The sequence below is a fragment of the Pteropus vampyrus genome, unplaced genomic scaffold (genome assembly GCF_000151845.1).
Source record: "Pteropus vampyrus isolate Shadow unplaced genomic scaffold, Pvam_2.0 Scaffold11, whole genome shotgun sequence".
Lineage (NCBI taxonomy): Eukaryota > Metazoa > Chordata > Mammalia > Chiroptera > Pteropodidae > Pteropus > Pteropus vampyrus.
Window position 1 is genome coordinate 16,770,792 of NW_011888792.1, and position 15,674 is coordinate 16,786,465.

Consider the following 15,674-nt stretch of genomic DNA (forward strand, 5'->3'; position numbering starts at 1 on the left):
GCATTAATTTAAGGGAGAAAAAAATGTTTTTAATATGTTTGAAAGCAATTTTTGCATGTAGTTATACTTAACAAATCACAGTTTTTATTTGCTACAATTTATTTAAAAATAAATTGTGGAAAAATGCCTGAAAAATGAAAATCTTCTTTTAGGCAAATAGGAAGGCATTCCAAGTGCTATTAATATAAAATAATAGGCCCATTTTGTCTCTGATTTACTGAAAGAAAAATGGCAACTCACTTGTCCCTTTGGCTTTAGACTATCCAGCTGGAAATGGAGATACTAATTTTGAAGTAATTCAGAGAATCATTAACATCTATAACTAATATCATAAATCTTTATAACATTTTTATTTATACATTGTAATTGCAAAATTTTAAAGAACATTTTACTTGTCTGACATTTTCCTGTTGAACCAGAGAGAAAGAAATATCGATTATTAGAAAGATTTTGAATTATTTGGAAAACAGTAAATATTTGGGGAAATATCTATAGACTTTACAAATTCTTGGCAAATTGACTCTAGTCTCCATAGTCATTATCATAGCCTTCAGTCATGATAAAATCGCCTATATCAGGGGTTACATCTCCTCTTTCGTTTCTCTGTGGTGCTTGTAACTGTTCACAGACACTGTCTTAAAACTCTCTTTCTTTAATTCCTGTGTAGCTGTACTTAGTTTTTTTCCCCACTGACATGCTTTCTTCATTTCCTGTTTTGGCTCCCCTCCCCACTTCCGCAACATAAATGGGGCCTTCTGCCAATTTCTGTTCCCTTTCTGTGCTTTCTCTCTCATATTTTTCATATACTCTTCTGGCTTCAAATTTTATTAATAAGTTGAAATTTTCTTAAACTATTTCTTTAGCAGCAGATCTCTCTTATGGTTCCAGTTCCAATATCAGCTCCCCATTTGCAAGCTTATGTAATTTTTATATTATGTAATTTTTCTGACATCCAGTCTTGTCTGATCATCTGGGCTTGAGCAATATCTCTTCCTTGGTACATTTGCTTTTAGATTCTCTTCCTTAATACAAATCACCTCTCCAATTAAAACCTCTAGGCTCTAGTTCAATACATTCAATGTATTCAACTGACTCTTTAATAGCTCTGTTAATATAAAAAAATCTACAGCAATTTAATTTATCATACACAAAGCCCTTGATTTATCACTCTCCCAATCTGTTCTTTTTTCTGGTGTTCTTTGCCTCAGTGAATTGTACCATTCTCCATCTTGTTTTACAAACCAGAAATGTGGGAAGTATCTTTCAGCCACCCCCATATGCAATGCAGCTCAATCATCACTGCTGATTTGATCAAATCTACCACTGTGTTTCTCATGTTACCACCATGGCCTCCTAACTATATTTTCCACATAAGCACTTTTTCTTCTCTACTCTGTTTTCCTTACTGCAACTAGAATCAAGCCTCATTTTCACTCTCTTCATTTATCTGAAATTTCAGCCATTCTTTAAAATCTCAGCTTACAGTCATCTTCTTCTTTAAACTCTTCCATGATTGCTACCAACCCTTGAATTTTATTTTAGTTTTTAAAGGAACAATGTGATGGCAAGCTATGTGCTTCGATTATACCCATTTCACAGATGTGGAATCTAAGGCTTGAAACGAGAAATGGCATACCCAAAGTCACCTAACTAGTTGGTAACAGAGCAAGACTTTGAAACTTGATCTATGTGTCTTAAAATTCATCATTGTCTGCAATACCGCCTCCCTCAATATTCAGTCTTTTCCCTGATATATTAGTGTTACTAATATGACATTACTCTTGCGCTTTCAATCTTTCATGTTCTAACCTGGAGTAGAAGCACCGTGAGAAAGGAACCATTGCTTTACTCATTCACTTAACAAATGCTTCCATCGACAGCACAAGGACCTAGGAATACAGTGCTGATCATGTCAGATAGAACAAATAAATATTTCTCCAGCATAAAATATACTGTTTCAAAGATTTAATAATTGCTAACAAACTATGACTATTCTCTGTTTTTATTTGAACACTATTAGTAATCTTCATGAGATATAGGATTTTACGAGTCTAGTTATTGAATCTTAAAATATTATAATTGTCCATGATATAATTAAGATTTTGGGAGATATAAACACATTCCTTCAAAGACGCATCCCTAAAAAATACCCAGAGATACAGTTTGTATACACTTTTTATATATTACATACAGTTCAAAATAGATGAAATGTTTAGTAATATGCATTATAGAAATTTACAGACTGAGCTCAGAAGTGATTAACTAAACAAATGTTAACATTTGTGAGGTAATACACATACCTTCCATGTGATTAATAGAAGGTAGATGGTCGATTCAGTGGTCAAATGTTCAGTGAAAACCACAAATGTTAAACTTGGGGAAAATATGAAGGTATGATGTGGCCTGCTGGATATTCTTAGTGCCCTAAGTTCCTTCTCCCATGGGCGGCTGGGGCAGTAAAGATAGGGTTAATCTAGGTGATAGGCTCCAGTGGGGGGAGTATAAATTAGTCCAGAACTGTGAATCTGGAACTATGAATCTGTTTAGGAAGTTCAGCATATCCTCCATGTTCAAACAATAAACAATCCATGCTTCAAAGGTAAGTGGTCCAAAAAAAGAAAAAAGTAGTCTGTCTAGAGCAGTTATGTCTGTGCTGTCAGTCTGTTGTTAGTGGTCAGCCTGTCCAGAGTGATCCGTCTTTCTGGGCAATGAGTATAGATAATTAATATATTGAAATAGGTCATTGTGTTTGGGAGGTGTGCTTACCTGGTAATTTTTTTCTTGGCCAAGTGTTATTCATGCCTTTGCTTCTTTTACACTTCATTTTGTTGTAGGGGTTGAGTGGCTCAAAAGAGGCCATTTCCTGCTTGAAGATGAGTGTCAGGATGGTGGTGAGAGTAAATAAACTCCTTGTTTGGCACATGTTTAGTATGCGTCTCTAGACACATAAGCTATATTCCTCATATCCAGCCACTCTGGTCTGTAGAGAAATTGCTCAACAACCATGGCAAAGAACTCTATATCATTACACCTGGCCTTGATCCCCAAATATCTAAAAACGGGAATGGGAAGCAGGGATCAGGGATCAGGACCCAGTCTGGGCTCTTGGTAACATATTTAGCAGGGTTCCTCTTCACTGTCATCTAAGATCTTCTGCGGAGTCTCCACCTCTTGCAGTTCTTCTGCTCTCTAAGTGACCTCTGACTTTTTCATTCTCAACTACTGTCCTTTCCTGTGTTTGGGCTACTTTGTAAATGAGGCCTATAGAGTGTGCACAGCTAACTCATGAGCTAGTGTGATCTTAGGAGTCAAATTTCTTTCTCCATCCTTCAATAATGTAGCCTCAGATTCTTCCTCAGTAAAATGAGATGATGTTAATGCTGAAGACTATTAAAGACTAGAGTAGCTTATGTAAAGCACTTAGCAGTATACATAGCACAGATTAAGTTTGCTATAAATGAAAAGAAATTATGTTCTTTTATTTTCTATTAAAATAACTTGGAGATGAGTTAAAAGTTTTATTTGGGTATGATTTTCATGCACAAAGAAGTGGGTTTTGTATAATTGCCTATCATTAACTCAAAACTTCTCTAGAGGTTTATAATGTATCACAGGAGGAGATGGAAATGTTACAAGGAGAGTGATATTAAACAGTTTTGAGTGATAAGCAAGAGTATGTTAAATTGAAAGAATGAGGGTGGAGCATAGAAAGAGAATACATAGTATGTGGAGGTGAGAGTGAATTTGGCTCTGTTTAGGAATTAATCTTAGGAATGTAAGCATGAATATCTGAGGGAGAGAACAAACTGAGATGGAAAAGATACTTGGGACCAGATAATGGAGGGTTTTGCAAGGCAGATAGATTAAGGAGTCTTAAATTTTGTCAAAAGGTCGATGGTGTTATAAATAATAGGTGGATATAATCAGCCTTTTCTTTGAATCTGCCTCTGTATGAGAATAGAGCAGTAGGGTCAGGGAGACCTGCACAAAGGATCTTGTAGTTTTCCAAAATATAGCGTCTCAGTCTATTATAATGATAAAGAGATTGGAGATATTTGGAGTTCTAATGAATGGCATTTGATTATTTATGGGAACTAAAGAAAACAGATGACTACATTCTGGCCTTAGTAACTGGGTTGATAATGATACCATTTGTTGAGATAGAAAACATCAGAAGAAGAAAATGTACAATTGGGGAGAATATTTAGCTTTAAGTATGTTACACTTGTCAATAAGCAGTTACCTATCTGAGTCTGGAGGTGAGGGTACAGATCTGGGCTGAAAGATCAGCTTAGAGATATTGGTATAAATAAGCCACTAAAGCCATAAGAATAGAGGAAATCAACTATGAGGAATATATAGTGGAAAAAGACAAAGATTACAGCTTCCCCTTCTTTAGTGCATCGAACAGTAAACCCTGGATGTGGTGGATATTCAACAAGTCCAAAATCGATTACAATTTGACAAAAAAAAAAAAAAAAAATTAAAAGCTTGCAATTGTAAGGATCTTCTCAGTGCAAATATAGACTTCTGCAAATTAAAAAGTTTTAAGTTTGGTTGATGCTTCTGATTTGATTTGGTTTGTCCCTGCCATTAGCAGTTAGTTGGTGATGACCTGACTTCCTGACATGGCTTTAAGGAAAGAGCACTGAGGTTCTTTCCCTGTGACCTGGACCATAAGAGACTGGCAATGGGTACCCCCGGGAGTGGCCATGCAGAGAAAATCTGTGCTCTAAAAAATAATAAGCTTCTAACAGGCTCATTATTTAAAACTTAACAAGAGCTTACTGAATAAATGGGTACCTGAGAAATCTCTTTTGCTTTTTAGGTACTGGAGTGGTGATAGAAGGAAAATAGGAAAAAGAATTAATTCAAAATTTGTGGAAAATCGAGGAAAATTAAATTGTGTGAGACAGAAATGACAAGGTAAATAAGTCCTTTAGACCTGAACAAAATGTTAATTATTACCTTTGACGCTATCCATATTTTAGCAATATAGATACCATTATCATAACAACAAATGTTTATTTAGTTGGAATCCAATGCTTCATTGCACATTAATTTTAATCATAATTCATTTTACCTATATATTAATGTCTTTTTAAATGTTAGAAACAAATTAATGTTTAAATGCTGCCAGGTTTATGTGACATCCCAGAAAATATGTGGCCAATTGATTATCCCATCAGAATCACACGCTTCTCATGTGATTGTGTCCTTTCTGACCTGACTCGATGGAGCAAAAGACCTCCTTGAGAACTAGTTTATCCATAGAGCATTGCTAAGCAATGTGCTCAGATACACGGCACCTATTGAAGGTAGCTTTAACTCCTTGAATCACCTATTTGAGATCTCTCAGATTCTCAGGTGCACTGAGATATAGCTTTGAAAGTGTAGGTGACATTCTGCAGATTATTTGTTTTCACACAATACAACCCTTGATCATGTTGTCACTTCACGTGAAGAGACTCGGAGAGTTAGTTGACGTTAGCTGTCTTCTCAGGAATGAACTAAGAGTCAGATCTTGAATTCTCTAATTTGATTGAGCAATATTTCACCTTGCTGCAGAGTATCATGTGCTACACACTTTCCAATTGCCTTTAGACTTGCTAAATGCATGTATAGATTGAGACTGAGCAGTAGGAAAAATGTAGTAGGTGAAATGAAGTCTTTTTCACATTGCCCCTTTTATTATTGTGTTATGAAAACCCAGGCTCAAAATAGATTGAGGTAGATTTATCTTTTAATGAAAATCGCCAAGAGGTTTGAAGTCAAATATTCTTATCTTTTTCTCATGTCTCCAGCGTAGGACCCATTTGCCATGCTGACCTTGTAGTATGGTCGTAGAGGGAACTACAATGATATTGTGGACCGACTTCTTTCAGAAGGGACTTTTAAAAGAGACAATGAAGCCAGCATGCCTCCTTTTAGACAACATTGTCCAAGGTTATGCGTGTCAGCTTTTCTGGAGAACAAAAGACAGGAAAGTTCAAGGGCACTGTATGCAGTAGAAAGGAGTAAATTCTTGGGACACTGTTAGGAAGCTGGCCTCAGCTGCTCAAGGCCGTCCACAGCACTTGCAGGCTTCAGTGCTCGCCTGAACTGCAGGTTGGAGGTTGGGTGGGTTTAGAGCACTGGGTCCTTTCATATGTTCCCACTGGCGGGCACTACGCAGAGCAGCTACGGAGGAACTAACTGCACAGCAATGCAAATGCCTCTTCCTGCTGTGATGGCAGCCTCATGACACCTAAAGTGATCTCTCAGAAGTCTGTTAGTATGAGAGTGACCTTACCAACAGTTTCTTTTCTTAGTTTTCTCACCAGTGGGGAAATAATTTTACGCTTTTTTTTTTTTTTTTTGGTTTTTAGTTCCTTCTTACATAAATTTCAAAGTTCATAACAGAGAAGAGGTTGGTGTTGGGAGGAATGAAAGCAGAGGTAAGAAGAAAAAGTAGGCAAGGGAATGGCATTTATAGAAAGATTGTCATCAGTCAGCATTTCAACAAAGATCTAAAAAGATCACACTGGGGAAATACCATAATGAGAATTTAATGTTGAAATAATTGTAATTTTATGCCTAAATACACTCAACAAGACAAAGAATTCTCTTAATCTTAATTAGAAGTGGGGGGGCATTTTAATTTTATTCCACAAACTGCATAACTCCTGGAACTAATTACCTTCCAAGAACAATAGATAATAGAAAAACACGAGTGAATCAGATGTTCTGGAGAACATAAACAGCATCTCACTGATTTCTTAACTCCCTGAACTGGCATCTGAATCCAGCTAGTAGTAATTAAAATGCCATATATCTATCTATTCAAATGGAAGGTTTTATGTTTTATGTATATTACTGTACAATCACCTTACTATAAATGAATTCCATGTGAAAATAGCAAAGCAAGCTTGAAGAACTGCCGTAAATTCTTTTTTAATCTATTACTTCTGAATGAAAGTCTCAAATTGTGTATTACTTAACATTTTAAGGACTTTTGTAAATTGATGAAACAAATATATTTCCTATATAGAATTCTTGTCTGATACTTAGTATGGTAAAATCTTACCCTACACTACTCCTGTCCTCCTTTTTTAATGATTCACAGGACCACTTAGCGTCCAGCCAAGGATGGCTGAACAAACTTGATTAACTTTCAACTCTGTTCCACTCACCTGAAACTGGCAGCCCCCATCCCTCTTCAAAACCTACTAGAGCTTCCTTGAAATTAAGCATTGTCTGAAAAAAAAGAAGTGTCTTTAAAGAAATGAAAATTTTTTCTTTCCTCCTTTTACTTTATTTTTCCCTATTCTAAGACACACTGTAACTTAAATTTTGTTCATTGCTGGATCTGGTTGAAAATTTTACTTTTATTCATATTAGTTGAAAACATATGAAGTCCTTTTCATGGTGGAAACTTAAAATCCAGAATAATGAAAATAATAAAACTAAAACTAGAAAAGAAACAGCTCAAATTATCAAGGTAGGCACAGATTTTATACATGTATCAGTTGTGAAAAGCAGCACATTGTCTCCCAATCTGAGAAGCATGCCTGTGTTCTATCTCTTAGTAGAAGGCCTATTAAAAGAGTCAGAAGACTCCTATGTCTTAGATATACTTAGAGGAACATATCTGAGATTATGAATGAAAAAAAATAGATATTGCTAAGGTAAACAAACTTTATTTTGTCTTATTTGCATAATGAAGTTTTATAACTAAGATCAGAAAGTCTAGATTTACTGTTTGCTTCTGTTTTGTTTTAAAAGATGACCCATGGTAATCCAAATCGACTAGAGGTACCATTAGGTTGTTCAAAATGTTTGACACAGCGGAGGCATTTTATAACCCTATATTAAAAGGGTGAACAAGAGAGTGAATGATACCCTAAATTTGATTTATGATTATGATATGAGAAATATATGAAAATATGAAGGGTGAGCTCTACATTTTAAATTTTACAACTTTAAATATTTTAAAAAATTCAATACTCAATGTTACACTGAATTCTAATATACTAAATTATAAATTTTAGTCACAAATATTGGTTTTGTTGAATTAAACATAGGATATTTTCTCACTTTAATCTCTTCGTTGGCAATCAAAATTATGGATTTGAATATTGTGGTAACTTTGAGTCTTCAAATATTTTTTTAAATGATGTTTGCTCTCAAAAACTATTTTTTGCATACTTTCTATGTGCCAGACACTGTTTTAAATGCTAGGAATAGAAATGTAAATAATGAAAGTAGGTCCTTCTGCTTTTTCAGAGCTAATGTTCTAGTAAAGGGAAGTATATGATAAGTAAGAAGTATGTAGATTTCAGACAGTGATAAGTATTTGGGGGGGGGGAAGAAGCAGGAGAAATATGGGCATATGTTTAAAATAATGCAATTAGAAAAGACCCACTGAGAATGTGATGTTTGGGGAAAGAACAGAAGATGAAGAGGAAGTGAGCCATGGAAATATCCAGGAGTAGAAGGATCTCTAGAAAGAGGGTACAGCTCGTACAGTGGTTCTGAGGCAGAAGCACGAGTGGTATGTCAGAAGAATAGCAAGCGGGCCAGTGTGGCCAGAGTGGAGTGAAGGAGGGGAATTACTGTATGTGAGTGGTTCAGTGTTACAGACCATGTAGGGCTGCTGTAAGAACCGACTTATATCAGCATGAGATAGGAAGGTTAGTACTTTCACCTCCAAATTTCTACTACTTGGATACATAAATTTTATTTTGGCATCAAGATTCACTTGACAGTAACTCTTTTGGAGCATGAATTCAAAACAAGGCTGATCTCCTGAGTCAGGAGGAAGAATTTTGTAGTATTTTGTCATGTAACTGTCCATGTTGTCAAAACCTATAGAAGTATGAACATTTGATGAAGGACACTGGAATTAAAGCAATGTAGATGAGGTCTGAATTGAACCCAGAAGATCTAGATGTATTTCTCATCCTGAAAATCCCGAGACAGGCTCCTTAGTGCAATAGTCTGATCACAAGGGTAGGGAGAAGGGGAGGGTGGGAACCAATGTCTCTGTGTCCAGGCCTTCTTTCCAGAGCCAGAATCAGGATGGCAACCTGGTGTCTGACTCATAAGGAAAGTCTGGAGACCAAGGGGAAGTAGCACTTGCTTGGCAGAACAAGAAGATCAGCACTTCCTGCCTGCTGAGCCCTGAAGGTCTGGGTTTTAGAACAAGTCTTTGCCGTGGCCCCCTGTGTCCTGGCACAGCTATTAGGTCAATATGGACAAACAGTATTCCACCTCAGAAAGAGTCTCCAACATCCCTGCTTCCAATGAAATGATATCCATTCTATATCATCTTAGAGATTTATTTTCCTTCTTACAATTATTTTACTACATTATAGTGCTTTTATTTTTGATTATGTATGGCAGGTCACTATGAATTTTGAGGGTCAAGTTCTCTAAAGAATTTATTCCTTGCCTAGCCGGAGCTAAGTTATGTAGCTCTTTCAAGCTGCAAAGATGTTTTTTTGTGGATAACCTGGTGATATTACCATGTAATGCTTATAAACAAGGTATTTTTAGATCCTGCTGATCAAATTTTGGGTTTCAGTAATTTACGGTGTAAGAACAAGCTAATGTTGCATGAAAGAAAGTTTATCAACTTCTCTTGAGAATAAAAATGTGACAGAAAGGATTGGATCAACACCAATTGATGGTTAATGATTAACTTATTTTCACATTATTAGTATACTTACTATTTAGTAAATGTAATAAACAATGAGAAGATAATTTTATACTTCAAACATTTTCATCATTAATTACCATCTTTTTGTAGAATCAAATATATCCTCAGTTGTAAGATTCTCTGTTTAGATGAAATTAAAACAAAACAATCTCTAAACACTACCCATGCTAAACAGTTTAGAAATATGTGTGCCACAGAATCAATGAAACACAATAAAATTAAATAATTCATTCAACTAAAATTATCACAGATCTACTATGTACCAGGTACTGTAAAGCGCAGTCTCTTGTCAGAACAGGTAGAACTAATATATACAATCTCTGTCCCCAAGCTTTTAACAGTTCTGCAAAGTAGATAGAAAATTAGATAAGTGATAATAATAAAGTTTGGACAGGGCTTTGATATGAGAAATACAGATTAATGTTTGAGCTGAGATCCAAGTGATAATTAGGTGCTAGCCAGATAGTATATAGTGAGTATCAGGAAAGGTGTTTTAGCTAAAATGATTTGGGCAGAAATTTAGAAGCCAGGGAATAGAAATAAGAAGCTGCTTAAAAAATTTAGCATGGCAAGAACATATGATTTGACCCATAAGTTTACATGTCAAGAAATGCGATTAAAGAGACAAAAAGATACAAGTTCCTAAAGGGGGTCGATAAGCAAAGAATACTAAAAAACTACATTTAGGTCGATAATAGCTATGATTTAAATACAGTCAGGGTCCTGGTTACCCTGAGTGCATCTTATTCTTGAGACACCTTGTTTCCTTCGGAGTGAATGGAATTAAATGTTTGTGGTAAGGAAAACGTTTACCTGAAGGATCAACTTGTAATTAAAAGTTCTGTTAATTAACAGAACTTTTTGACTTGAGACATACAGGTGTGTGCTTGGAGCACATCTTGACACATGCAGAGAAACTCTGGCTTTGCATCTGGAAAGATTCAGGCAGGATGTTGTCTGAAAAGTATTCTTTCATCTGAGTATTCCAACAGACAGAATTTTAAAATTTAAATTTATACAAAAGAATACTAAAGAGTAATGAAAATGAATCAAATAGTGCTACATGCACTGACATGAATATAACACATAAATATCATGCTAAGAGAAAAGTCCAGTGGTAAAATAGTACATAAAGTATGATTCTATTTTTACTGAGCTTAAACCATGCTTAATAAACTATATGTCATATAAGGATATAAACATGGTGAAATTACCATGGAAAACCAACAGGTCTATATTCTATTTTATTATGAATATATGGTAAATTTTCTACAATTTATTTATTATGAGAAAACAGTTCTTTGCAACATTTCTAGTACCCTCAGTCCATAATACATCAAAAATTCTTTATTCTTTTATTAAAATTATTTTCTATCAATTATCACATCTTAGTATAGCTAAGTGTTAGACTCTAAGAGGATATTATTTTTCTCTCCAATAAACAGATAATTTGAAAATCAGAGATTTTACAGCAAATCAGTAAGGGAAGCCAGGACTAGACTTGGCATTTTGTCTATAACCTTGGGCTTCTTTCTGCATAGACATAACCTGATTATTGACAGTGAAAGTCTTCTTACATTCTATCAAAGAAGCAATGCCTTGAAGTGCCCTGTCCAAGTCAATAGTCATTAGCTTTATGTTGCTATTGAACACTTTAAAGTGGTTCAGGAAAATATAGAAATTCAATATTTTGAGAGGTGTTAGCCTATGTGTCCCTGATTTTTTTTTTCTCAACGAGGGCCCTAATTTTAATAAAAAGCTTCCTTGATTGAGAATTTTACCTTCTTTGGAGCTGGATTACTCAGGTGATTAAGTTTTGGGTCTGACCCTCAGTCTTCCCCTTTCAGAGGAAGAATTTATCTATGTGAGTTTTCAGGGAGTCTCCTTCCTTATCTTTTCCATATTGCTTTCAATTTCCTGTTAGTTAACAATAGCTTTACATTATATTTTTCTAGGGCATCAGTTATGGTGCTTAACAATAGCCATTCAATTAAATTGTCCTTAACATTACTACTTCTTCTATACCTGTTATATAGCATCATCTGGATTCACTGGGTGACAATGAGGCCTAAGTCAGTCTAGGGTGCACCCATAAGTTACACAAATAGGTGGTCCAAGTTCCATGTTAACTACTTCTGTTGGACCGTTGTTTATTCCTCAGCTCACATCCATGGCCTCTTAGGGGATTCCATAGGATTAAGTGACACAGAGGGAAAATTCAGGTCTGGTTCTCAAATGAGTCAGCTTCATAGTTTGATATAAGCTGAAAATGTGTACCCACTACACTTCAGCCCAATCTTATGAAACAGTGGTGAGAGACAATTCTCCCAGTTAGCAAAATTGGGAGTAGTATCCTTGGTCATTCACTTTGTATCAAAATGGCAGATGATTTCACTAGTTGAATAGTGAACTAGATAGATAAAGATTGGAAACTAGAAAAAAGGAAATCTGGAGTATTACATGCAGATGGATTTGGGAGAAGGCACGAAGTTGGTAGATTATTGTGTCTCACATTAATGTCTGACAGAGACAGAAAGCCTCTCTCACAGAGGAAAATTTCAACCACTAGGGGGACAACATGGCCCTTCCTGCTGATGGCAGTCAGCTCATTTCTCAGGCAGGACAGCATTTGTCCAATGGGCCCATAAACAGATCGTCCATGATGGTGGCAAGACGGAACTATGCACGGGCAGATCAGTGTGGGTTTCCCCCTCTCTAAGACTGGATTAGCTATTGCCACTGTTCAATGTACAACCTGTTAACAGCGGCGACCAATGCGGGCCCTCAACATGGTGCCAACTCAAGCTGAACAATCTGGAAGCATGTTGAGATGATACAAGGTGAAAAGTCTGGAGGCAGCAATTTAAGCTAACCAGAACTGCTATAATTCTAGATATGGGTTTGGTTTCCAACACACAATACTTATGCCAATCTTATCATGCAAGCTCTTACAAAATCCCTAATTCACTGGAATGGGATCCTGCAAATTTCCTCAGACTAACAAGAAAATGTTATGGCAAACAAGATGAGGCAATGAATAGGTGCATTACCACTACCATGGAATCTTCTTGTCTTACTATATACCTTATCATCACAAAATGCTAACCTAATGTGATAATGGAATGACCTCCTAACTGCTCAGTAAAATGACAGCTCAGAGCCAAGACACATGTAGGTTTGATATGCTGACTTTTAGGCATATCATATGTGTAATAGGCATTAAACTAATAGCCAGTATACGGTGCTGTGTCTCTATTGTCTAGAGTACCAATCTCAGAACTAAGTAATAAAGGTATCATTGGCTCCTCTTCCTATTTCTCCTATCAATCCATTTTGGAAATTTGTGTTTCATGTACTCAAAATTCAGGGCCATGCCACCCTGAACAAGCCCTATCCCGTTTGATCTCGGAAGCTAAGCAGGTTTGGGCCTGGTTAGTACTTGGATGAGAGACCACCTAGGAAGACCAGGTGCTGTAGGCATACAAAAAAAAATAAAAAATAAGGAATTGTAAACTGACAAGTTCCTTGCAATTTGTGAGGTCAACCAAGGGTTGCTTCGCCTAAAAAAAAAAAAAAAAAATTAAACTCTGTTAGATTAAAAGTCCTTCTTGCTAATGGGGGAATGTTTCTTTCAGAGGACACAATAAAGGTCCCACTGAACTTGAAGCTATGATTACTACCTTATCAAATTGGGTTGCTTATGTCAGTGAGTAAAAAGGCAAAGAAAGAAGTTATAACACTGGCAGGGGTAATTCACATTGGTCATGATAAAGAATTAGACTTGATACTATATGATGGGGAAATGGAAGAGTATGTCTGGGATCTAAAAAAAATGCACTGGGTGTCCCTTAGTGCTTCAGTGCCCAGAAATAAATCTAAGTGAACAACAGCAGCAATCAAGGTCTACTACAGGCAAGTCAACTAAGTGTTCAGACTCCTTGAAGATTAGAATCACCCTTTAGGCAAGAAATGCACACTTGCTGAAGTGAGAGCGCTCTTAGAAAGAAAGAGATGATGAATACCAGTTATGACTTGGAATGATTCGCAGATGATGGGACTATAGTTTCCAAACTAACCCCCTTATATAAACTCTTCTGTAAAGTTTACCGCAATCTATCAATTTTGAGAGTTTGTTATGGATTGGAATTAACAGAGGGCGCAAACCTAAGCAAGTGGTGCACTAGAAGGACCATTTTAAACACTTTGTGCACTACCTCAGATTTTCTGTGCCTCACCCCTCATTCCAGTCACTGATTCAGCAAACCATGTCAATCTGCACTGCCTCTCTTCTATACTGCTTGCGTGCTTCTCTGGCATATGCCTTGAGACACTTGTGAGATCTAGCTTAGAATTCACAAGCATAACTCAGAAGTTGACGGACTTTATGACTGATGGGGGATAGTGTCTGATGGGTAATTGTTCCTCTTTACATCCCTTGAATCCTGGGATCCTTATCATAAATTTTCACATGAGATTGAGCATCCAGTATCCACAGATGCAATCAATTTGAAAACATATCTTTACATAGGTTTTCTCTCCTTTCCTGTTACAGTTTCCTCGTGTCTTAGTCCATTCAGGCTGTTATAACAAAATGTAATAAACTAGGTGGCTCATACAACAAACATGTATTTCTCAAAGTTCTGGAGGCTGGGAAAAATCAAAGCATCAGCAAATTTGGTGTCTGGTGAGGGCCTAATTCCCGGTTCAAAGACAGCCATCTCCTTGCTGTGTCCTCACATAGTATAGGAGGTGAGGGAGCACTCTGGGGGTTCTTCCATAAATTCATTAATCCCATTCATGAGGGCTTCCCCTCATGACCTAATCACCTCTCAAAGTCTCCACCTCTGAATACCATCACACTGGGGATTAGGTTTCAACATGTGAATTTGGGAGGGACATGGACATTTAGTTTATGGCACCCTGGTTCCTCACTTCTGCTTCCTGGAAGCATTAGCCCAATAAACTGTTTGCATGAAAACCCTTTCGAGCTGTGTTTTTGAGGAAATCAAAACTATGAATATGACAAGTCTGAAAATGAAATCAAAACTATGAATATGGCACATTCTTCTATATATAAATTCCTTAATTTTATTATATCCACCTGTCTCTAGAGTTGTAGAGAGAAAGAAAACTGATGAAAAATCCTACAGAAATACATTTTAGATGAGGACATAAAAGAAGGAGCCCACAGAGAAAAGAGAAGGTATGTGATTGAATGAGAAGTAATATTAGAAGGCTCACATTCTTAGAAAGTTTGAGCAGGTGGATTTTTCAAATTCTGTGGTCATTCCAAAATCAAATGTAAAAGTTATGATAATTTGGAAACATATATTGAAGAGAAAGAAATAAATCATTTTTAAAAGTCATTACTCATAAGTGAGTTCAAGACATATTCTTTTATGGTGCATTCCTTCGAGCTGGAAACACTAACTATTAAGACAGATATGTAGAAGCAGAGAGTATTGTACAATGGATAATTTCAATAAGTCTGCAGTTACTTGGCCTTGGTGGTAAGTGCTTTGTGTAGGGTGTACCTCAGTTTTATTTACACTTGTAATTCAACAATGATTCAGGAGAACTATGGTCAGGAGCAGGGGTAGAAATTGTATAATTTTCAGGGATTGTTGAGTATTTCAGATTTTTAGGATAATAGTTTCTTAAACCCTACTGTTTAGATTACTAAATATATATATATTCACACACACAAATACAGTTAGTATCTGTTCTTTGGGTCTTCTGCGTTAATGGAATATTGCTTATTTTGGTTTTACCACCTGATTACAAACTACACTCACTATAGCATGTGTCTATGCTCCCTTAATTCTCTGTGCACTCTGGGAATAGAACACTTGCCATCAAAGGATATGATCATTTATTTTCTTGTATGTCTTTTCCATGTAAATTTTGGTAACCATAAGGAAAGAAAGGTATTCCTCAAGTTTAGTAAAGTGCCTATAAATGCTGAATCAATGTA

At 36.2% G+C, this 15,674-nt stretch overlaps 1 pseudogene; it reads left to right on the forward strand.

Annotated features, from left to right (window-relative positions):
• Positions 1 to 13,061: 13,061 nt before the first annotated feature.
• LOC111732003 lies at positions 13,062 to 13,180 on the forward strand (annotated as a pseudogene).
• Positions 13,181 to 15,674: the final 2,494 nt, after the last annotated feature.